Source organism: Manacus candei, unplaced genomic scaffold (assembly GCF_025592945.1).
Source record: "Manacus candei isolate 608988 ecotype Guabito, Panama unplaced genomic scaffold, ASM2559294v1 h1tg000056l, whole genome shotgun sequence".
Classification (NCBI taxonomy): Eukaryota; Metazoa; Chordata; class Aves; order Passeriformes; family Pipridae; genus Manacus; species Manacus candei.
Window position 1 is genome coordinate 11854858 of NW_026138104.1, and position 24981 is coordinate 11879838.

Consider the following 24981-nt stretch of genomic DNA (forward strand, 5'->3'; position numbering starts at 1 on the left):
CGATGGGGGGCGGGGCCCAGCGCTCCTTAAGGTGGAGTTGGCGCGGGACCGTGGTGCTGGTGGGCGCTGTTCGGTGCCCTCGGCCGCGGGGGGACGTGGCTGTTGTTCGGCGCGGTCCGGGCGCCGGTGCGTGCGGGGATGTGCGGGTCCGCACCGTGGTGCGCGGGCTGCGGCGGCCAGGCACCGGCCCAGGCTGCACAGGGGACTTCTGTCCCCCCGTAAGGGTTCCCCGCCAAGTCACGGTCCCTGTGCGGCAGTTTAAGCGGCGCTCGGGGCTCCCTCGAGAGGGGTTTTCTGTCACATCGCTGGTACCCGCGGGAGTTCGTCACCCGTGCCAGCGCTGTCCCATCCCGGCTGTCCTGTCCCGCTGGGCTCAGGCTGCCTTTGCACCGCCCGTCGCACGTGTTGGTGGCGGAGGTGGGAGCGCGGCGAGGCCGGGAGGGGGCCCGGTGGCACCTCAGCCCGTACCTGTCCGCGCCCCTCGAGCCCAAAAGCATCGCTGCGGATACGGGCGCACAGACGTGCAGTGTGAACGCAGCGCTGGGTGCCCCTGCCCTGCACATCGGGGGGCAGCGAGTGAGCGGTGACATAGGGACCCCCGAGGCGCAGGAGCCGCGGGTCAGGGGGCGCTCGCCGGGCGGGGTAGCTCCTCAAGCGGGATGGGCACCGACGCTCCGTGTGCGCCCATGGGCCGGCGCCGGGAGCTCCCCGTGGGATGCGCGGAGCAGCCCCGGCAGGTGGACGCTCCCGCCGGGTCCCTGCCGGGGCGGGACGTGGGCACAGCCCGGCAGAGTTGCGGGGGACGCGCTCGGGGCCCGCACCCGGAGAGTGCCCCGCAGCCCAGGGGGAGTCCCGGGAGGCCGGTTCTGGCCCGGCCGCGGCTCCCGCGCCAAGCCCGGCGCTGCGGCGGTGACTCGCCGAGGAGCCGCCTGCAGCCGGCCACAGCGGCATGACCCGCCATCCCGGCGGCGCAGCCATCTGCTGATCGGTGTCCGCTCAGGCGCCCCCTCCCTGCCGCCCTGCGCTCCCGGGGTCCGTGGGGCGGCCCCGGGGGGACTCGGCGCTTTCCCCCGCCCGCCGCAGGGAAAGGGCCGGGCGGGAGTTCCGGCGGCCCCGCCGTGGCCAGACCACCTTAAGGGGCGCGGCGGCGGCGGGCGCGGGCCGAGCGCGGCGGGGCCGTCCCGGGGGGTTGTCGCGCTCCCGGGACGGGGCGTTTGTTTGTTAATTGACGCGGGCGCTCCCGCTGCGGCCGCCCTGATGGAACCGCGGGAACGCGGCAGGGATTGTGTGATCCGCCGGGAGTCAAACCGCGAGAAGCGGGGCCGGGGGGAGGGAGCCCGCCCCGGGGGGGAGGCGGTGCGGGACGCCGGGAGGAAATGGGACGCGTGAGGCCAAACAAGAAACAATCCCGAGTTTGTTGGCTGAGCCAGCAGGCTGCTCTCGCCCGCTCTGGAGCGAAAGCGAGGATTACCTTGTTAGGAGGAAATGGGCGATAATGGGGCAATAAACGCTGTGTCCGCGGTGTGATCCCGGCGGAGATTCCCAAAGCGCCGCTCCCGACCCGGCGCCCACTCGAGCTCGGACAGGACAGGGAAGCGCTCAGGGGCCGTGGCCGCGCTCCTCCGCTTCGGAACCGGCCCCACTATTGCACGCAGAGTGCTGTTTCTGACCAACATCACAACTTTTCCAAAAGTAGCAAACGGTTGTTTTAGTGCTCATTTATTTAACACCGTACTGAAAAGAGTCAGGAGATCCAACAATGCCCAGTGAGGAAGAGGTCTGGCAGAGGTCTCAGTGAGTGACAGAGGTTCAAAAAGTCTCCAGTCCTGGACGCGATACTTCATTTTTTAAGTGACTGTTTTGCTGGTGGCTGTTCGAAGCGTACCTTATTTAAAAAATCTCTATAGAATCTAAAACTGAGTAGGTCTAGTCAGGAGAGCCGAGCGAGTCTGTAAATTACTGCTCTTGTCAGGATTCCTGTTGCCTATTACAAAGTACCTTTTTACGCTGAACTTAAACTCTACACTACAGAGACAGCAGATGTGAGGTGATGGCTTCCAAAAGCAACACAGATGCTGTAAAATTTCCATTGCTATATTTCAGCGAGGAAGCTCAGGAGACATGCTGAATGCTGCAGTTTAGAATTACACTGTAACTCTCCTAGAAATAAGAGAATACCAAGTTTCTCTACAGTACACTTGGCTTCGTTTTTACTGTCATTCATATGCTCTTGTTTTCTTAAAGCGAGAAAAGAGATGCAGCACAAAGATACTGTGTGTCTTGAAGCTGTTCAGTAATGACAGAATCGGTAATATGGAACTTTATGGCAATTTAGTAACGACTGCATATCCAAATTCCCTAGTAAGACCATGATAATTTTTAGAATTGTCTTTCAGGTATATAAAACAGCACAGCTGTGAGGAGGCTGCTTTGCTGTATGTGAGTGAAAAGCAGCCTGGATAGCTCAAGACTGTGGAATCACAGCCCATTGTGTGTTCCTCATACTCTGAGACTTCCCTGAAGTCCCTAGAAGTCCTGCGATGAAGGAATCAAGGGTCAAGTCTTTAAAATGGTTTGTCTGTTTATTCCAGAAAATACAGCAGCTGCTGTATTTGTGAAAAGCTGAGCTTTGCTATAGCAATACAGAATACTTTAGAGCACTTTTTATTCCAAGGATTTCAAAACAGATGTCCAGTCATCAAATCATGCAGAAATATAAAGCTGGCAAGAGTGTTACAGATACTACAACTTTTTACAAACTTACAGAATTGACATATTGTCACATCTAGTCACTTTGTGACTAGTCTTTGTCACTACAAGTCTTTGTTGCCACAGATATTCATGCCTCTTCTATCCAAACGTTTGGGTTTGTCACTGGTCCCTCTAATGTAAGCTTAATTTTCGTGTGCATTTGACGCTGTGCATTTGGGATTATGGGGCTCCCACCAAATCAGGTAATGGTAACTACAGGGCATTTTAGTTCAAAATAAGTAAATTGGCTCTTGATTTTTTTTAACTGGAAATAAAAATTCCATGTAAAATCTTGGATTTAACATGCTATTTTGTTAATGTAAAAATACAGATGTTTAGTTTACAAGGTTAAAAATTGCTTTTTAATTCCCACTGAATGTTCTCCAGTAAATTTTAGTGTGTCATTGTCTGCATTGGATAGGTCACTGAATGGTGCTTTTATAAAAATGTTTGAAAAGAAGAACTTGGTCCATGGAAATTGTTCAAATAATCTTGTTAAAATGATGCCTTGACTGAAGGCAGTAATTTCATGGATTAAACCCAGAAGGGCTGTCTAGGCTGATCTCCTTCCTATCACAGGCCACAGAGCTTTATCCAGAGACTGTCTACGCAAATGCTGGTTAGCTACAAGACATGGGGGATTTTGAATGGACAATACATTGAACAACACCATGAAACTAGAAACTGTGGAACTTTTTGAGGAGTTGTTGCATCTCGCAGTGTTCAGCTTTCCCCTAAAACAGTACCAATAAAAAGTAAGAGAAACTGTTTTTTCCCAATCCATCCCTTTCTCTGACATGCCACGTGCAGTCAGGACCTGAACAACATGATGGACCATCCAAGTATGGGAAGGAACTAATTGATTTGTACTTCTGCAAGTCTGCAAAGCAGAAAGTATGAGAAACAGGGATGGGAAAGTACAGTGTGCATATGTATCTTATAGTTTGATAGATATTTTTCCTTTCACAAAAAAAACCCCCACTCGTCTTCTGAGTCAGCCTGTATTTTTATTGTGATTCATGAGAACTTTTTGTAGACAAGAGCAAGGTACTGCTTATACTTTTTCAGGGATGTCAGATTTGATCACGGATGGGCACAGTAGCATGATGCTGCTGTTGGTCAGTGAGGTATGAGAGAGACCTCAGGCAAAAAGGAAATAGGCTGAATACAATTTGCTGCAATAGCAACTGCTGGAGTGCAGTGAGTAGGTGATAAATAGAGGAGGAGGAGAAACTGCTGGAAGAGAACTTTGCTGTCCCTTTACCATAAAGGACAGTGACAAAATGATTGAACTGTGCTGTGGTCTGAGGATTGCTCCAGCAGTGAAGCTGCAGGTTGCGGCCCTGAATGTGGCTGGAGGATATTTTGCTGAACATTGGAGCAGACCATGATTAGACTTCTTCCTGAGGCTGCTTTGGATGCATGAGCATCACTAGAGAAGCAGCATGAGCAGCAGAATAAATGTAAGAAGTCAGTGGGAACAGCAGTTTAGTTTGAGGGCAATAAAAGATGAACTTGTATTGAAGGGCTTTAGCCATGTTCTACCACACTATGCAGTTCATGATCGGGCTGCGATGTATTTGCTCTCCCAATGTAACTGCTTCATTTCTTGAGGGCTTTTTCCTTAATAAAATTTTTTATTTTTTCCCCCATTATTTAGCAAGTTGTATTTATAATTCAGCCATGCTACAAACTGTAGTACCTCATGGTGTGGTGTTTCACACATGATAAATCATGTGACTTTTGAAGACAAATTGTCCTTAGTTAAACAGTCTGTTGAGTCATTGTCACTATACTTGGAGAATAATAAAAATATCATGCAGTTAAATTGCTAACCATAATAGGTATGTATGGATATAGTGAGTAGTGTTGTCTTCCTCTGATTATCCAAGTAAACATGAATTTACTTTCTAGCAACTGCCAGAACATTAGGATGTAAATTCATTCTTGAATCTCAGGAATGTTTTGTGAATTCAGGCTGGCAAGGAGAGGTCTGGTCCCTGGGTTTAAGATGAGAGTATAAACATGCACCACTCTCTTCTAAAAGTGAAAGCATGTCCAGGCCTCTGGCAAGCCAGTGACTTCTGTGATCATGTTTGCAATTCTCTTTCCATGCTCCATCAAAATCTCATTAATGCTCATAAATGCTCAAATGGCACATTCACTGTTGTTACTCCCAGCATGGATTGGGAAGTCAGTTTGTTCAGTCTTCAGTTTTGGAGGCCTCAGTTTTAACAACCTGGGTATAAACCCCCGCAAAGCTTCTGGTAAATATCCACCTGGCTTACCTGTCTGAGATGTGGCCATCTGGGGTGGGCAGCTGCCAAATAATAACTACCATCTGCCCTTAAGATGGTATGGCATGCAGCTGTCTGGTCTTTGATGTCAGATCTACTGGAAGAATTAAGGGGGGCTCTATCTATTAACTTGATTTACTTAACTTTGTGGCATCTATGTTTGGGTTAAGTGATAGTAGATGGGTGAGTAGTGCATTTAACTCTTACAAGCTCTGAGTATTGATGCTGACGGGGTGTAAGCAGGAGCCACAAGAGAGAAGATAGTGCAGGGTTCTCTCTTGTTTACAGTAAATCAGAGTTGGGATGGCTCAGTTGCCACACCACAAGGAGCTGCGAGACTCCTGGCACAAAATCCATCCCAGCCTGTCCTGGTGGAAGAAGGCACAAAAGAAGTAGATATGAAAGGCTTTGAGCTAAGGATGTCCTGTCTGCACTAGGCCAATCTGGGCTATCTAGATTGGTGCAGAGACTAGATTAAGCAGTGTAGTCCACTTTGACCTATGAACTTTTGCATAAACTATCTGGAGACCTTAGGTTCCATGTATGCCCTCTCACGTGCTGCAGATTAAATGAGAAATGCACTTATGACTGAGGGGTGGACTGAAGAAAAAAAGACACTTTGTGTTGAAAGACATGGATAAGACTAAACCCCAGATATGAGAAAACTTTGTATAGCTGATTTGAAGAGGAAAAGGTGTCATTAAATTCTTGAATAATATGAAGTTGTTCATAAATTCCGATGCTACTTTTTGCACCTCATAAGTCAGTAATGCTATAATTTAAGGGAATAATGTTTTGCATATGTTTGAAGTAGACATTTTTCAAGTTTCACTATTTCCAATTCTAGCTTTTGAAGGATGCACAGTAGTAATTTTTAAAATATTGAAAGATAAAAATCACGCTGAAGAATTCTTACTGAAATTACTTATTGACCTGGAATTAAAGTGGAAATAACAAATGTATCTTTCCTCACTCATTTAGAATATTTATTCTTTGTATTTCACTTACTCTAAACAAATTTTTTATCTCTAGAGTTAGATCCTGACTAATCCTTCGCTGTGCTGATTTCGCTGGGACAAAACATACATGATTGGTGATTCTAAATATGAGTAAGGACAGCAGGCTCGGGCTTGTACTAATTTTGATGAATAAATTTACCTTGAGAATGACAAGTTGTGTTAGCACTTTTCACTTTATGACATCAGACAGTCAAAGATGTTAACTCTGTGCAGGGGAATCAGCATTAGACAGGTGTTTGGAACTGTGTATAGGGAGCTCTCTGGTGCCTAGTCTCAGCAGAAACTCTTAAAAAACCTTTCTCTATCTTTATTTTAGTAAAATAATGGTGTGATTGAAAAGAAAAGTGTTGAAAGAAATTTCACTTTAATAGCAAAATGTTCTTCCTTTCATTTTACCCACTGAGTTCTTAAATAAGGATATTCCTTTGCCAGTTCCTTTGAATTTTCTTGGTTCTTAGTTGGCATAATGACAGCAGGAATAGTCCTCTGTGTGTATGGTGAGGGGAAAGAAAGGAGTACCCCACTGGTAAGAGATTTTTTGCAGTTGACTTTTGTGGGTTCACAAGGGTTACAAAAGATGCAGTCTTGATTGATTTCTTGTCTTTATTTTCTTTATACATTTATTTTGCTGTTGAGGTGGGGGGGATGCAACTGTATGTCAGAAAGCAGCCGCAAGGGAAGAGAAATACTAGAAATTTAGCTGTAACATTTTCTCTGGTGGTATTAGTTGAGTGTTTCTCTGTCTTGGTCTGCTCAGGGCCCGGTTTTAGATGAAAGGCTTTCAGTTCTTCTAGTAGATTTTGGAGTTCCAAGCAAAGGGGTGATAAGAGCCATATTGAGATAGCTGTTACTCTCACTTTTTTTTTTGTATTAGTCTTATCAGATTTATTCCTTCTGGTTTAATTCACTGAATTAAAGGGCCCTGAAAGGGAATAATAAATGGAGTATCTTATTTTCTTACCACTTTGCCAATTTTGCTATACACATTTTTATATTACAGATTTTTTACCTAGTAAGTGTAGGCATTGTCTGAATCTTACCTTCATCCTTTGCTTTTGTAAGGTAGGCTGATTGGTTTTTTTATAAGTTAGAGCTCATACATTGAGTTATCACATCTAATGAGCCCTGTTTGTTTTATTTTGGCTTTAGCTCCTTGGCTTTTGAACAGTCCTGCTAACAGAACTGGAATGGAAAAGTTGAAACATTTTACTGCTGCTTAAAGTTTTTCTGATTTGTAGGTGTGTGGGTCCAGATGCTAGCTTTGAATCTGCAGGTTAATGAGCAAGAAAGACCTTGCTTGACCCATGAAATTTCCTGCATGAATTTTTGACAAAAAATACAGTGCTTTTTTCTTTTTTCTCTCTCTTTTTTTTTTTTGTCTTAATTTTCCAGGAAACACTACATGCTTTGACAGAATTTAGAGGACTGGGAGGTTTTATCTGAAAACTAAAACTTCTTGATTTGAAAAATGTTACTGTAGTCCTCCTCTGATATTACAACCTGAATGCCTGCTGGCCCTGTTCTGCAAGGCCGAGGCTGCCTACCACCTTTGACACTATGCCATGATCTTTCCTCTTTGAAGGGAGTGCTGGAAGTAGGGAATCTCTCAAAGTGATCTATCATCAGAATTCTTGTTTAAATGCTAAGTCTCATTGATAGAGATCTGCCACATAAAGCAGGTAAGCTGGAGATACAATGAAATGTTACAGTAGCATTTCTTAATAATATTTTATGTTTTAAATAAAAATATTTTGGTTGGTAAGTTTGGCTTTTTGGTAAGAAAAGTATACTTTGCAGAAGCACATATTTAGACATTCCAAAACCCCCCAAACAATCCAACCAAAAAATGTTTAGCTGAAAGTCTCGTTTCCCATCAAAAATAGATGCAGTGGAAAATTTTCAGGCAGCCCTATATTTAACCTCCTTGGATCAAAATTCGGTTGTTGGACTGAGAGAGGCTTCCAGAGTGTTTTTGCTGCTTTTGTTAGGGTGTCTGTTTTTTCACTCATGACATCTGCCTGCTTTTCAAGCTATATTCAACCTTGTTATAATTCTTGAAATTGCAGCATTTTACTGTGCTCAGAATGCTAATTCCCACTGGACTCAACTTGCTGGGGTATATGAAAACTCTCTTTTAAGGGGTGCATCAATCTTGCCTTTTTTTTTTATTTTATTTTGACTGGGTTTTAATAAGCAAATATGAGTACCATATCCACTGAACACTGACTGTGCAAAAAACAACATTGCTGCAATACAGTTCCTAGTTTCTTTGCCCAGGGTATCCTTGCTTTGGCATGTTTTAGATGTAGAAGTGATATGAATGATGTAAGTTTAAGGGATAATTGGCTAAGTGTTTGAAAAAGAAGACCCATTGGGCAAGATAAATAGATAAATCACATCAGTCTCAGGAATTCCTGATGGGAATATAGTTGAAGGGCTACGGAGTTATTCGGGGAAAATTCTGTATTTGATTTCTTTCCTCGTGCTCTGTTCTCTTGATTCTGACTTGTGGCTGCTTTTGGAAGCAGGATACTGAGCTAAATGGACCTTTGATCTGAATTGCCATAGCCATCCTTGGGTAAGGATAAGTACATCAATGAATGAGTCAGTGTGGGCTTTGGCAATCTGGATTTCAGCATAATTTATCAGACATGAAATTCTTTTCTCCAGCAAAAGTGTAAGCCAATCACGAAAGATCTGCGCATAGGGATAGAGAATTTTGCCTGAATAGATTGTGATTCTGGAGTCCCAAGCTTTTTGTTGATTTTTTATTTTTCTTTTGTCACTTCCATTTCTGTTTTGATGCTTCTTGTAGCAGAAAGAATTTGCTACAACTATGTATTAAATACAACTGTGAACCTTTTGGTTGGTGGGTAGAACATAAGTTGACACTCCTGCAGAGTTCACTGGACCTTGTTTTATGACAAGAAGACAAAACAAAGCAAATAAAAAAAAATCAGGAAGGAAAATGGTTAATGTGACCTACATTAGTTTCAGTACGTGTTATGTTCTGTCATTAGCTCAGTGTTAGAATGCAGCTTTTAGCCAGAATCTATCACGAACTGGCAACATGTGGTGTTTCTTAAGCAAAAGTTGATTATTATTCTTTATTGCTTCTTTTACATGTTAACGCTTACAGAAATATCTTTCCAGATATTTTTAGCTTAGTTTTCATGACAGTTTAACGTAGTTTGCTTCATGACTGCTAAGCAATGCTATACTTTTTTAATCTTCACGGACATTAATGTTGAAGCCTGTAAATGAGCATATGCTTAGTTTTGTAAGACAGAAGCTATCTTTTTTCTATATTTTTAATAAACTCTTCAGATTTTTTATGATTTCCTGAAAGTATATGTATTTAGTTATACTCCTGTATGCTTAAGTTTACTTGAGAGTAATATCGACCAAACTATATGGTGTCTCTTTTATTTCTTTTCCTGACATGATAGACACCTTTTATTCAGATTTCTGTCAGCAGAATTTTATTATAGTACATTGCCAGTACTAGAAATTTCTTCTTTTAATAAAAGCTTCCTTTCATTATCTCAGAATTATTTAAAATCACTATTTGCATAAAAATATAATAGCCTGACAATATTTGAAAGGAAGAAGTAGTTTGAGTATTGTTGAGAAAGAGATTCATCATACTAGAACCCAAAATGTGGCAGGAAATACAATGAAGAAAGGAAAGCACAATATTGAAGCATAAGAGTGAACTCCTATGGTACCGCTTTACAGCTGCTCGTGTGTGGAATCTAAGTACTTTTGCAAGTGTAGTGCTACACATTCAATTAGTCTTATTTCAAATAATCATTGTTCAAGGAAGAAATTTTAGTACATTAGAATTCATGAGTTTGAAAAATCAGCAAAAAAAAAAAATCATGTTTTCCTAAAAATGCAGTAAAAATATATAAATTCTTTTAAAATTAGTTTAGAAATTTTGTGAAGTGAAAGGAGATATTGTAATCCTGTCTCTAAAGTATATCAAGAATAGCAGAACAGTGCAACTCTCTCACATCATTTGTATTCCTTAATCAGAATTTTTATGATAATTTGAAGAAATGAGAAGCAAATAGAGTTGCTAAATCTGTCCACTCTTGAAACTGGAAGAATTGAGGGGAGTAATTGGGTGCAAAATAAACATATGTTCACAAGTAATTGTGCTGCCACTATTAAATTTCTTTCATTTGGTAGTAGATAGTAATTACTTTAACTTCAAGGGAAAGAGAAGATTACATCCTGCAAAACTTTTTCATGCAAAATAGTCTATCCTCCTGTCAGTGATCCTGCTTACTTTAAAGTGTCTGCTTGCTTGAGAAAAGGTTTGTCAAATCAAGTCTTTAAATGGGAGAGGGGATTAGGAAACAACAAACAAAATCCAGCTTGCAGTGGGAGTTAACTTTTGGGGGTGTAGGACAGCAAATGGACAATGAATCATCATCTTTTCAGTATTTGGTGCTATCAAAACTGTTTTCCTTCCAAGTAGTCCTTTATTGGCAGAAAATTTGTGAGTCAGTGAAGGAAAATGCTATGATAAAATACACATAAAGAATCTCGTGCCAAAACCCAGAGTTAAGGCATATATCTGCTACAGGTTTAGGAAATGATGAGGATAAACTGGAAAAGTGTTTCTGTGTTTAAAAAACCTAATTGTAACTGTGTATATCAGTCTCTTGTCTGTTTTGTACAGCTGCTTGTGCTGTCTCACTGGCATTTTTGAAATAAACTGTATTTTTACAAGAGTCACTAGTTTGGTTTGGGATATAAGAAATAGTTGTTAGTTTTATGGGTAGGAAATCTGGATATAATAATTTTCACTTTTAAATAAGTACTTCATTCTGTATGTAAAACAAAACAGCTTCAATATGCTTGGTTTTGTAATTAACAAATGTTGAGTTGATCAAAAATACCTTCTCTAGTACAATTCATGGAGATGAGGCTAGGCTGTGTTACAGAATAATGTGATTATAATGATTTCCTTAAGAGAGCACAAAAGCAGCATCTAAGTTTCAGCTGACGTTTATTGACACACAGCATCCGTTGGGAGCCCCATCAAACTTCCTATTCTTTTCTGTTTACCACCTCCTGCTTTTATTTACAGTCAGCATATCTGTTAATTAGCCTCTGGTAGAGCCAGTTCTTCTAAGAAGATCTCTTGTCTTCCTGGTGATGGCCCCATGAGGTGACCATGTACACACAGTCTGTGAGTGAATTAATCTTTAACTCATTAATTTCAGTGCCTGATTCTGGAATGTTTAAGTGCTGGCTTGGTTTCCTGCTCAGTAATCTGTATTTGGAGAATTATGGTCCTTGACTTCCACTGACTTCAATGTCATGAACACATCCGAGTGAGCTTTCAGCTTCTTGTGGTTACCCTACTGAAAGTCTTATATTCTTGTGTATTTTTGGTTTCCTATGATTGGACCAGAATGCAGATAAGACATTGGTAACTTCCTCTGTGTCACTGCAGTTATTTACCTAGTTTTCTTTGCACTTTTGCAGAATAAAATTACTCCTCCCCTTCCTCAGCTACCTCTGTTGCACAATAACTGAATGAAACATTCTCAAAAAAAAATCTGATGTAACGTTTCGACAGCTGAATCTCACACGAGGGTACTCAGTAGGGTACCATTCTGTTTTACAGAATTTCAGTGAGACCTTATTTGTTTATAGCCACAGCCTGAATGCTAGAAGTGCTAGTTGTAGTGCACTTCTCTCACAGCATGGCTTGTTTATTAGAAAAGAAAAAAGTTGCAGCTATATTTGCAGGAAGAATTCGGGAGCATGATTCAGAGATCTCCCGCCCAGGCCTACTGTGTGTGCTAGAAGTGCTTTGAGAGGTGTGAGCTGATCTGTTCGTCTCACTGGGGTGTTACAAATCTCGTAGTTTCAGTGTTAATGGTTGTGTTTGTTTCACCTGAAACTTGAGAAAGGAATGACTGGGCCACTTATCTGCACAGTCAACTGTAGGTAATGTCTTAAAGTGATGACCCAGTTCTTCACTTTTCCCAGATGGCATTTATTCCTTCCCTGTCCTCCAGTTGAGGAGTAGCCAAACTCTAAAGATTTAACCATAAGTTACAGGCACTCTTGAAATCCTGCCCAGAGCAAGTGCAAGTACTGAAAGCCATAAAGTGCACTGTGGTAGGGTGAACATTTTCATAATTTAATGAGTGCTTCACTGATAAAAATTCCCTGCTTCAGTTAAAAAACCCCTAAAACAATAACAATAATAATAATAATAACAACAATAAAACCCCATACCACCCAAACAGCAGCATAATCCCTGGAATATATCCGACTTTTATGCTGGAGAAGTACCTCAAAGGAGTATGACATTCTCTCTTTAGTGTGCGAGTGTATGTGCTCATCTAAAAGATTTTATGCTTGCAGGACTGCATCCCATTGTCTACTTTTTGTGGATAGGCAGACCCAGGTAAAGTAACTTAGTTTTAAAGGAACTATAAACCCTAATTCCTTTAAATCACATTCCTAAGACATCCAAGTGTCCAGGATGCTGTGAAAAGAGACACAAAAATGAGAAATAGAAGGTGAATGTTTGCTACTGATGGCTCTTGTCTTTGGAGGTTTAGTGCTGATGCAGTGTTATGACAAAAAATCAATGAATGAAAGTTTCTACCACCTTTAATTGTAAGAAGCCAAGGCTGAACTGATCTGTTAATGTTTCATGGGGAAAGTTGACAATGAGGGGAAACGGTGGGTGATATTTCTTCAAAACATGTTAGCTGCTTTTACTTATTTTGTTGTTTAAAGATAGAAAGATAAGAGATGCTAGAAATGGTTTCTAGAATTGGGTGGCCCTTCATCAGTGTTTTATAGGTACTATTTAAGCCATCTTTGCTAAGGAGAAGCTCCTTTACTATTAATACGCTGTCATCTTTCAAATCTCATCAAGGCAGCACCAGAATTTTTTTGCACAGATTTCCTTTGACATACAGCCTCAATAAATATGGAAATTACAGCTTAAATCTCATTTTTTTTCTTGCAAAGCAGCACAGTGCCCAAATTCATTGAATTTCAACTTTTATTTTTTCTTAATGTTGAAAGACATATATGCAAATTTTATTAACAATATGCATGGTTAAATTTAGCTGTAAACTCCAGTCAGGGATTTTTGCTTTGTTTATTGTCCAAGTCAATATGTCTGTGGAGAAAACCTCCTGCTGTGCAGGAATACACAGTCAGCTACTTGGAAAAGTGAAAAATTTAATTATGAGAGTTTATTCTGAAAAAAAGGTAAAACAAGCACTGTTTTTTGGGTTGACTCTTTTTATTATGACTTCAGGTACCAGAAGTACAACACACACAGTTTATTTTGACACTAACTGTTCTCAGACAAACCATTTGATTTTTCTTTAACCCGGTCATCTGTGTAACTGAGGGGTTCTGAAAGAGAAGTCATGAATAAATGATGCATTTCTTAAACTTGCAAGGTAGATAATGACATAAATGAAATAAAATCTGAGTGTGAAGGGAAAAAAGAAGCATGAACACATGTATTGCTGACAATATCTTTATTAAAATATATTTTATCCTAGGAAGATATCAGTGTCAGGTTGCCTGAAAGATGCAAATTTCCTTTGTTGCTCTCTCTAAAGTTGTTTTGATTTTTGTCCATAGTAACAGTGAAATACGCTTATACAAGGTTTTTGAGTGGAAGGGTAAATTATTGCTGGAGAATGTGTGTTATAAATGATATCCAAACATATTCTCATGTTTATAATAGAAAGCTTTCCAAGACTGTAGTTACTGGAGTGGTTCCCATGTGTTCAGTTTTTGTAAGTCGTTTACATGGAATACATTTTATCTAGCTGTCTAAAAGACCCCTCACTACATGCAAAGAAGGTGTTTCTCCTGCCTATCTAGACTGTACATAATACTGTAATAATCTGTATTTCTCCTTGTGGTTCAGTGCATATTTCTCCTTTCTAAGCCTGTTCAAATGTAATATGAAGAATGTTTTCATGATAATTCTACTATGGCTGATAGTAACTATCTTTATTCTAAACCAAAAAAATTTTAAAAAAATTTTTATGGCTAATATTTGGGTTGCATGACTTTCATCAGATGTGAAATCATATTCTTTTTTTCTTTGCATCTGTGTAGGACTGATCTATAACCTGAGCTAGTAGGTTCTACAGTAATACAAATGGTACATGATAATTGTGTGTGAAGAAAGGCTGGCAGCTTTACAGAAGAAATCTCTGAACCTGTAGGTAAGTTCAGAATAAGCAATTGCCTACAGCTTCCCTTCCCACATACTCTGCGTTTCCACTGTGCAACTGCTCTTCTAAAGCTTTTACTGAGTCTCATTAAACAGTCCTATGTGTGAGGCATTAAATGTATTTATGGTAGAGTGAGAGTTTTGTTCTGAGTCACTGGTGCATCAAGAGTTTCTTCGCAATGTTCTTCTGGTTGCCTAATACAGTGAGACAGGCGCATGAGAGGCATGTACACTGATGTGTCATGGTAGCAATCCTTGAACCTGAATCCTAAAAGATGGGAAGGTGGCTAATTTCCTGTAGAACTGAGTGGGACTTTATGTTCCTAAGTAGGATTTAGGAACCTAAATACCTTGGAATTCCCCGCATATAAAACTTAGTTGCGATGTAGCCTCTTAATTCCCCACACATCTCTGCATTCTTCCATACATGTTTCTTCTTGGCTATTTACTGTTAATTGGCAATTTAGATGCTTAATTATGCTTCTATTTTAGGAGATGTTTCTTCCTAGTCTTATCCTGTATTTATTTATCTGTTTCTTTTCAGCTCTCTCCCCTCTTAGACTTTCTGCACGTAATAAAGGCACCAGCAAACCTAATTTCCAGTAACTAGCTTCCCTCTTACAATGGAATGTATGAAACATAAGGCTGTTGGTATTAACAGAGCTAGCTACCTTGTAAAGATGCTATAAAAGGAATCATCAGGGCTCAAAATCTACTATTTTGTCCATTCAACCTGTTTTTTGACCAATGTAAGCCCAATATGCAAGTTGCATATTAGCCAAATTCTACTTCTTTTGACTGACAAGAAGTGTAGGGTGAGGGGTATGTGCCACAGGTAGTTAAATAATGCAAAACCTTATGTCAGTCTAATCCTTTTGTCACAGAAATTACTCTGCTGTTTGCTCTTCTGAAGCTAGCAATAGTAAATCAGGGAATAAATCAATGTAATGCTTTCTTCCCATGCTAGACTTTTAACTTAGTTTTGGGAGTAGGATACAGTTTGAGTAGTGATTTAAGTGCTTAGATATCACGGATTGCTTTTTGCTTGTGAAGAATGTTTTCTTTCTATATATTTAATAAAGGAACATTAATTAATTAACTAATTAAAGAAATTAATGTGATTGACTGTTTCTTGTGGCTCAGAGATTCACGCTGCTTGGCTAATCTGTGGCCATGAGTGTTGCATGTGTAAGTAGTTAGAGACACTTTGTTTTATTCATGCTGATTTTTATCACCAAACGTCTTAGTTTGTACTGAGGAACACCACAGGTAGACCATGGTCCTTGCACTCCACCTCAGTGAGGGGTGCTTTGAAAGGGCCTTTTATTCCCCCATCAGTGCAAGGCCTAAACACATTCCATAAACGATCTCATAGGGTCAGGGAGCAACTGAACTGGAGAAGATGAGAATATGGTAAATTAGGTTAGGAACAGATACAATGTTGGTGATCCTTGAGGGACACTCTGCAGTGCTGCCTGTGACAGCATGGCTTCTTCTAGTCTTCAGCTGTGGGGTAGTTGCCTAATGCCATGTGCTAGATCTATGTATTTAATTATTTAAAAGCCTAGCTTTATTTAAAAGCTATCTACCTGCTCTCAACTGGTGTTTTTAACTTTCTACCTAACAATGCTGATTAAAATGAAAGATGTTTGTTGGTCATCTTGTTTCCTGATTGGATGCCTCTGGGAACTCAACCTATAGATAATCTCTTCTTAGAATCATCTAAATCTTTCTGAGTGCCAAGTAAAACCAGCTGAAATGTCTAGACATTATTAGATTTAAAGTTATTTTTAGTCTAATTTAAAAATCACGGCAATTTTTTGTGTAGAACTGTTAGTGCCTCACATTCACTGGATTTTTTGTGGCATGTTGACTGATATATTTTCTGCTACTCTACATGTGTTAATACAGTACCATATAAGTACTGTATTAATCAATGCTCATGAGAGATTATGCTGGTAGAAAACATGATCATGGGATTTGACCTCCTTGGAAGCAAGGACTTTTCCAGGTCACAAAAGGCCAAGTATTCAGCTCATGACTAGTGTAGAACTCTTTTTCTGTCATAACAGAAATACTGACACCTGGTTTGCACTTGAAAGTGTTATCAAGGAAGCCTGTCAGGGAGGGATATGAATTTTTTGCTGACATAGCTATGCCAGCAAAAACCCTAGTGCAGAAGCTGCATAAGAAGTTCTTTTACCTGTACATTTTACTTCTCTTGAGGGATAGGTGGAAGTTGCTTGGGAAGAGGAGTCTTGTTAGTGTAATTTCTATATTAACCTTTCTAGTGTAAATCAGCTTTAAGCCTCATCCTGTAGGGACTCATATGCAACTCATATCACTGCTCATAGAGATGATATATCATAGCTTATGCTTATGTCACTCCAAAGAATGACCTCCAGAGCAACTCTAAGAATAGTATGTGTCACTGTCTCCTATTCATCTTCTGTCTACAGAATTGTCTTACAGCTGCAAGTTGCATGAATAATGCCTGAAAAAGCATGAATTTTCATGTTTAGCACCTGTCCTGTTGGTACTTCTAGTCTTGAAGATAGTTTTGGGGCCACACTTAGGAAACAGTACAGAGAGGACCATTGTTTAACTAACTGAACTACTTGCAAGAAGAAGGGAGGCTGGATGTAGATATAGCAATGAAAAGGAGGGAAGGAAACTTCCTAGCAGTGAAGCTTGTGATGTGCAACACACAAACTAAAGGATGCGGAGTACTACACCCTTCCTTGGGTGAATCAGTTCCAGGAAGAATAAACACATGGAAACACTTGGTGGATCAGGATTGTCCTTTGCTGGTGCTACATGCAGCACAATAAAGCAGAAGTAGTTCTGAAGAAATCGGTAGTGGAACAGGAGAGTAGAAATGGTGGGAGTGAACTCAAGTTATGACTTGAAACCTTCCCTTGCCTCTTACGAAGCAATTCCTGTATGCCTCTAATTATCTTTCATCTAGAAATTCTACCCTACTTGGAATTGATGAGCTAAAAAGTGGGGTCTTAGTGTTTGTCTGCAGGAAGGACTCCCTTTTCTTTTATGGGAGAGAGAGACGCCCAACTAGAAATTACATCTAGCCTTGAGCATACACATATTTTGTATTAGTTCAAGTTATTTCATAACATATGAAATGATGGCTGGACCAGATACCTGAATGCATCATTTGCACTAGCAGAAATAATTTCACATCATACTCTGCAGGAATTCAGACTTGTTCTATTTTTGGGCTTGAAACAGGAACAGCATGAAGAAGCTAGCTGATGTTTTATTTGAGACAAAGGTTTCCTTTTTCCTCAAAGGTTTTTTCAAGACATGTGGAAAGCCCATTTCAAATAATACTGCCAGAGCCAAAGCTGTGTATGTAAGCTCTGTGGTCATGCACTGAGGTTGATTAATCAGCTAAGGTTGATTGAAATTGGTATTTTCACTTCAAGTCCTAGAGACTTACTTTGGAAATGCATGAATTTGTAGGCTTGCAGCCTCCCTGACAGATGAATCTAGTCTCGAGGATTGCAAATTTGATCCCTGCTGTTACCAGTCCAGCCACAGGGGCCATTTAACAAAAGATCCCCGAGTTAATGATTGCTGTTCTATGACAGGGATATTGGACTTATTATACACTGAACACAAAGGTCTCTGATCCATATTCGTGCCTTGTTTCCTGCTTGGGATTCAGCACCACATGGTGGTAACTGCTTCATGCAGGAAAGCGTTCTGCTGTGATATCAGTGAGCGATAGTATCAGAAGAACATCCATTTTCCATGAATTTAAACTATTACCGCAGTTAGGTGCAATTATTGAGAATCCCTGTAGAGTCGCACAAAAAATGTTGTCTCTGTCCAAAGATGTTGATTCTGGAATGTAGCAGTGCCAGTCTGACATGCGTAGTTTGGGGTCTCAGTGGCTGCTATAAATTGTGCCCTGGAAAATGATTACTAGGACTAGAAAGTACAGTGCTGCATTTCAAGCTCTATTTTGAGTATCAGTGGCTTTGTCAAACTGTACATGTAATTTAAATGGAATTTATATGGTGAAAATATGTTGAAGAGGAACCAGTGGAATAGGATGACTTCATAACACAGAATATTGACTTTGCATATTAACTTCATTAACTTAATGCTGTCTCTTGTGTATTGGAAAATTGTTCAAGTGAGAATAATAGCTTTTGAACTACTTACAGGCTAATAGGTAGTGATTGTAGTCACTAAGACTGAATAGCTGTGGCTGTTGATTACACAGATTAAATGTGAGTGCAGTTTTCAATATGGCTGATTTTCAAAAAACTCATTTTCTGTCCTTCATTTTGACTTTCATGGCTAATGACACTGACTTCTAATGCATATTAAATTCTGGGAGTGGGAAATTAAATTCCTCTTCTTCCATCTCATAGTAGAGACATGATTGCAAAGCATGCCATATGCTTATTTTAAATTGCTCAAGACTGAAGCTATCAAATAAAAGGTTGCATTAGTGGCAATTCCCATACAGTGGGACATGCTCTGTTTAAGCAGCTGATTGGTTATAGATATTTGTAGCATTCACAGCACTAATTTTTCATGCACTCCATCCTTATGTTTTTTCTCTTCATATCTGAACTGTGTGCATGTCTATTTGCATCCGCTGTGATTTCTCAGTGAATGCTAGTTCCCAAGTTCTTTCTCTATTCTTCCTTTTTTTTTTTTTTCTCCAGGGCCTAATTATGAAACAGCTTCAAATAAATACAATTTTTTAACAAAAAACATTCTGCTTCCTGTGAACAATGGGCTGAATTTTTCTCTTTATTCTTGGGGAGTTCTTATTCAGCTGGAGTGCTTTGCAGTTGGCTAGGCCTGAGATTTCTGGGAGCTGTAATTGTGTCTCATTAATTCTTACAGTAATGTAGGGTAACTATAAGGAGCATGCAATTAGTGGTCTGGTCAATGAATAGAGCAGTTAATCAGCAGACAAAGGATGGGGCTCAGGACCTATTAGGCTGAAAGGAAGTGTTACTATTGTCACAGGCAGTAGGAATGCATGCAGACATGCCTTAAAGTTGAACTGTTTAAGAGAACTGTGTATGTCTTTTTGCTAAACCAGTTTTCCTACCTATTCCACTAGTTGAGAGAGATTCTAGCTTGCCTGCTAGAAGTCAAAGACCATATCGGAGGTTTCGACAGGCTGAACGGACTCCTCAGTGTATTCTCTCACCTTAACAGAGGCAGCCCCAGGGTTTATCAAAAATAAAAAATGGCCAAAGAGATATAAGGCATCCTTAGCTGTTCCTCCTCCTCAGAAAAATGGTCGGTGAATGTAAAGTTTAAATCAGCTATTGTGTAGATTGTCACTCAGTCATACTCAGCATGTTTGTCTTCATAATGAACCTTGTTTGTTCTGAATGGCTGTGCTGTTTGTTCTGAATGGCTGTGCTTTCAGTGCATGCAAATGTATGCAAATACTCATAACAGTTTAAAAATGGTAGCTCTTACGGTAACAAATAACCTCTCCTACTTTTATGAAGTCCTGACTTTTGCTGTACCTAGGGTTTAAAATGCAAAAATGATTCCAACTTTAGACAGTGCTTCGGGTTTTTTTGTTAGGCCCAGATCAGAACTTTCAGTTGTTTCTGCCTTTGAAAAAATGTGAACCTCATGAATCCTGTGAAATGTTATGACATATGATGATTATAAAGAAAAAGCTTTATCAATAAAACACTGCCCTTGAGTAACTCTTATTTCTAGTAGGCATTGCTTCAAATAGAAAGTAATTTCTTCTCTTAAATAAAGCAGACACTTGGCATAAAAAAGCAGTAATTAAAATAACTTTTTTGGGGGGGAAAAAAGGGAATTGAACTTTAATAATTAGCTTATATTCAGAGTCTAGTGTTTTTCTCAAAACTGAAAGTAATTTTTAACTGTCTTCTTTGTATTAACAGGTCTGTAGCTTTATCTTTTCTCGTGGTATTCACATCAGCAGCAAGTAACGTTAGAAGAATAAAGTCTCTCAGGCTTTATATTAAGGATTCAATTATTCTGTATAATTAGCCCTGATTTGTTAAATATTTGAAACATTTTTTACTCTTAGGTATGGAACAGCATACTGGAGTGATCAAAACCACAAATAACTTGTACCTTTACTCAGAAAATACTTTTTTATCAAATAATAAGGAAGATTAAGCCTCAGTCTCTCTCTTTTTCTGTTTGGATTTTATTCCCACAAGAAATATCAGTTTTGTCCACAATCTCTCGTGCATTTCTATTCCCTTGAAATACAAAGAGGCAGTGGATTCTGGTATAAATTAGGTAGATTTAATGAAATTTATGAGTTGTAACTTGTGCCTTGAATATAAAATACTTGAGTGAGGCATAAGGTATTTTGCTCATGCCATTATTGTCACCTGTCTGTTTTTTCATTCTTCTGTGCCTGTTTTTGAAACACTTAGGAGCTGTGGTGTCTTGGGAATAACAGTTTCTCTGTGCCATACATAGGAAATCTTTCCAAGGTCATATTTTTTTTAGTGTCTTCTTTTAAAGAAGCAAAACAGACTTACCCTGCAAAACGATGGTATACTTACACTCTCAGAAAATGGCTCTGAGTGCTCATATATATGCTACTTCTCCATTTAATTAGAAAGTGATTTCTCATCTGGTGTCAGACAGCATAAAAAAGTTGCTGCTCAGTATCACTGTTAAGCATCACAGATTTAATGGGAATTACCTTCTTTTTCCTCCTCCAGTAAAGTTTTTCCTGTTGAAACACAGGTTCAGTCATAGGGAACTATTGATGTGGAAGGGGTCTTAAATAAAGTCACTGAAATATTATTTGGGAGGTAGCAGAGTAATTGTGGTCTTCCATAAGAGCACAATGTTATGACTGGAATGGGCATTATGATAGAAATGATAAATACTCCTTAATATGTAAAGATTGATGAAAGATCTTTAACCTTGTAAATTAACAGAATATTCATCTCTGTATCTCTCTTTACATAGGCACTTGTATATTTTTACTTAGCAATAAGAACTAATGTTACTCTGGTGGACAGTATAAGGTAAGGTAAATTAAACAATTGCATTGCTGTTTTGAGAACTTCTCTTTTTCTTAGTATAGTGTGACTCTTATCTGGTGTACCTGGCCTGTTGTACAAGTCTCCAGTCTGCAATAATCCTAGAGCAGAAAAAGTTTATAGCTCCTAACTAAAAATATATGCCAATGTAGTTTAAAGGGCATTAGCTTTAAAGAAATCCTTTTACATGTGTCCTGTTTTTTCTGGTGCAAGATGACATTACTATAACACAAACACGTGTATCTTGCTCTCCAATTTAATCTAGTTGTCTATGCTTCTTCATCTGTTGTTAGAACAGAGAGAAAATATTGCTTTCTGACCAGTTGTCCCACCTGTTTTGAACTTTGTTCCTGAGTACTTTTATTCTTTAAGTGGCAGGTCTGACCTTGTAGAAGCTGCTGCTTAAGCTGGTACTGTCACCAAATCACCCTCCCATTATGAAAGAGACACTGCTTTTTATAAGATGACTGAAATTAAGTGAGGTGATTACCTCCATAGTGAAAATCATTTGATTATTACTCTTTCATGTATTATCTATATATCCTGAACACTCATCTTAGGGATCAGGCTATGGTGCACACAACCAGTAAGTAATTTTCTCAGTCAGTTGAGGAATACATTTGTAGACTGTACAGTACTCTTGAGAGAAATGTATCACTGAAGTCACGCCTTTTTTTACCTAGAATGAGATTTGGAAGAGTAAGCTATTTAAGTCCAAAACTGTGGCTCTAAGAGTGCCTCCTTAACTGCAGTCTAGCCCTGGCGACACCTGAGCTCCATGAGCAACTTTACCATTCCACGGTGCCTGGCAGCTGAGGTCAAAAACAGCCCTGTTTTAGCAGAGGTCTTTGCCCTGCTCCTTAAGCTTGACTAGGATCCAGGAAGCAGACGTTATGGGGTCAGAGTTACCTGGGACAGCTGATCTGGTAAATGTTCCCTGAACACACAATATCCTTGGGCAGCATCATTTCCTAATAAAATGTGGTGACAGCAGCTACTGCTGGGAAAAAAGATGGAGCAGCTCCCTTTTACATAACATCATAGTGGCTAGTCATCCAAGAAATGTCTGAGTGGGCTTGCATCCGTGTTGTGTGTTGCCTTGCAGGCTACCCAGTCTCCTAGAGTAGAGGCTAGTCTGAGCTAGCACAAGCAAATAGTTCTGGTCCTTTAGCGGCTTTACATATGAAATGGTTTGTCAGGAATTTGAACCAGAATCAATTCAGTGACCCAGAAGAGAATATGGAGTATTGGTGTGTGGCATGCTCTGTGCAATTTGTTACAGCAAATGAGCTGCTGTGTAGGCTACTTGCTGCAACTGTTGTGTAACATTTTCTATATACAGTCTCTTTAGCAAACCTGCCTGAAAGAGTATGAATTAAAATTCTAGGAGGAAGAAAAGGTAGTCTTTCTGAAGGCTGTGCTGAAAGAAAATTTCTTGTGAAAGAAAATTTCTAGTATAGACTGTAGTCTATGCTAAAGTCAGAAGTAAAACCCTTCCTGACCAGGAATTGTTCCAGCTATGTTTGAACTGTGATGATTTGGGCCATTCTATGTACAACTTAGAAATTATGGTTGACCCCGTGACATTGTTATTATATTGCAAAATCTCTCTGCGTGTCTGTTTTAGCTCCCAAATACTTGGTGGCAGGATAAGGGACACTGTACTTTTTGAATAGGTTATGACTTGCATATGAGAAGGACTGGTGGCATTGGAGAGATTTGTTTTCTTACAAAGAACTAGAAAATGCGGTGCAGAAAATGTCCACATTGGCATTAGCATGATAACAGGTATTAATTCAGAGACAAGAGAGCAAAGAAACTTTTTTTTTTTAAAGAATGAAATATGTAACTGAAGAACCAGAGGAGGGTAGGGGAAGTGGTTTGACTCCAAAGGTACCATATGTCCTAAAGACAAGTCCTGAAATGTATGAGAAGGATTTTAGGCAGTATGAACTTCTCCCTGGAGTGAAGTCCGTAGAGGTCAGAATTTGCTCAAAGCCGACACGCCTCAGTTGGGGTCCAGTCCTCACTGTTGGCTGCTGTGCCTGCATCAACTTGGAGTTTCATGTGATCCCTGAGTTGCACATAACTTTCTTCCTATCCACATTTATGGTCTTACTATCACAAACTAAGAACAGTCATGCAGGATCAGACTAAACATCTGTCTAGTCGGGTATCCTGTTTCTGACAGCAGCCTGGGGGAGCGTATAAGAAAATGTCAAGCACGTAATGATCCCTTCTTGGTGTATGCTCCTACCTTCTACTGAATCATGGTTTTGGGACTTCCTGAGTCAGAGATAACGCTAGCATTTTTCATCCCTCCTCTCAGTTCCATTAGTGGTGCAAGCCTTGGAGACTTTCTATTTTGTTTAAAACCATTTTCTCATTTTCTTTTATGCAGTACCTTGCACAGGCTTTCTTTCGTACAGTGAATTGTAAAGCTCATACATCCTTCTGTTTAAATTCCTCTTTGGGATTGTCTTCTTCCTTGACATAAGGATTGTTTTATTCCTAGAATAAGATTTTTGCTAATTTATTTCTTTTACTCTATTGGTTAGCTGCCCATTAATGTGAGGGGAAGGGTGTGGGGGTCCCTAGGGAGCTTCTGGCTATACAGGCTCCAGGAGGATGGCTTCATTTTAGCTGCTGTGCTAGAGAACAGGGAGGAGTTAAGGTGCTCAGTCCAAGACAAAATTTTTAAAAACTAACAGTTCCAGGAGCCTTCAACTCCAGACACCTCGCATTTCTCTGCAAGACAAACTTGTTGTGCAACCCAGGTCCCAGCATGACAGGAAACAAGCCAATTGCCACTGACACAGGTTTTGAATGATGTGGATAATCAAACAGCAAAATAACTTATTTGGCTTCTGGTACCCAGCAAGTTGTGGCTGGTTCTTTTCTAAATCAAACCTTGTCTGAAAAGGATAAATGGTGCTACACTGCACACTGCCCTCCCTCCCCCTTCTTTGCAGCAGGAAGTAAATGCGTCTGTGGAAGAACTGTGATGTGAGCAAACACAATATTGAGCCAGGAAATGTTTATACAAGAGCATGTGAAAACCTGAAGGAAAGTGTAGATTTTAAAAAAACCCATACCCAACAACTACTTCCCTCTCCTCATCAAATATAAAGCAGTTTAAAATTTCTTGGTATTTTAGCGCACATGGTATTTAATAAAAAAACCCCCCAACTTCTAGTAGTACTGTAATTCTGAGTTAGATCAGTTCTTTTCCATGTCAGTATTTGCTTCGTCTCTTGTAGAACTTGATAGGCCAGTGTTGGTTTCAGGAGGATTGGATCCATATCCTTTCTATCTGTAGATGTTTAAGTCTCTAGGCTCCTACATTTGAAAAACTTGTCCTTACTACTAAACTGTTATAACTGTAACAATTCTGACTACAGAAATTCTTATCTAGTTGGAAACAAATAAGTAGGAAGAAGATGATCTCTGAAAACTTCACACATGGGAAAGAAGCAAGAAATGTTACTAAGTCATTCCTTGTCACATAGTTGCCAAATCAAGCTATAATTTTTCTATTGCTACCTTTCATGCTGATAGGTTTAAGTGAAGTGATTAAGCCTCTGGAACACAAGATGCAGTCTGTATGTCAGCTAATCCAG

General features: G+C 40.1%; 1 long non-coding RNA gene across 2 annotated transcripts in view; it reads left to right on the plus strand.

Annotated features, from left to right (window-relative positions):
- Nucleotides 1–7431: 7431 nt before the first annotated feature.
- Nucleotides 7432–24981, plus strand: part of LOC127477728 (uncharacterized) — a 76096-nt gene continuing 58546 nt past the window's right edge. For both annotated transcript variants that reach the window (XR_007907010.1, XR_007907011.1), the window contains exons 1-2: nucleotides 7432–7746; nucleotides 14195–14304. This is a non-coding gene — a long non-coding RNA (uncharacterized LOC127477728). The remainder of the gene's footprint in view (nucleotides 7747–14194; nucleotides 14305–24981) is intronic.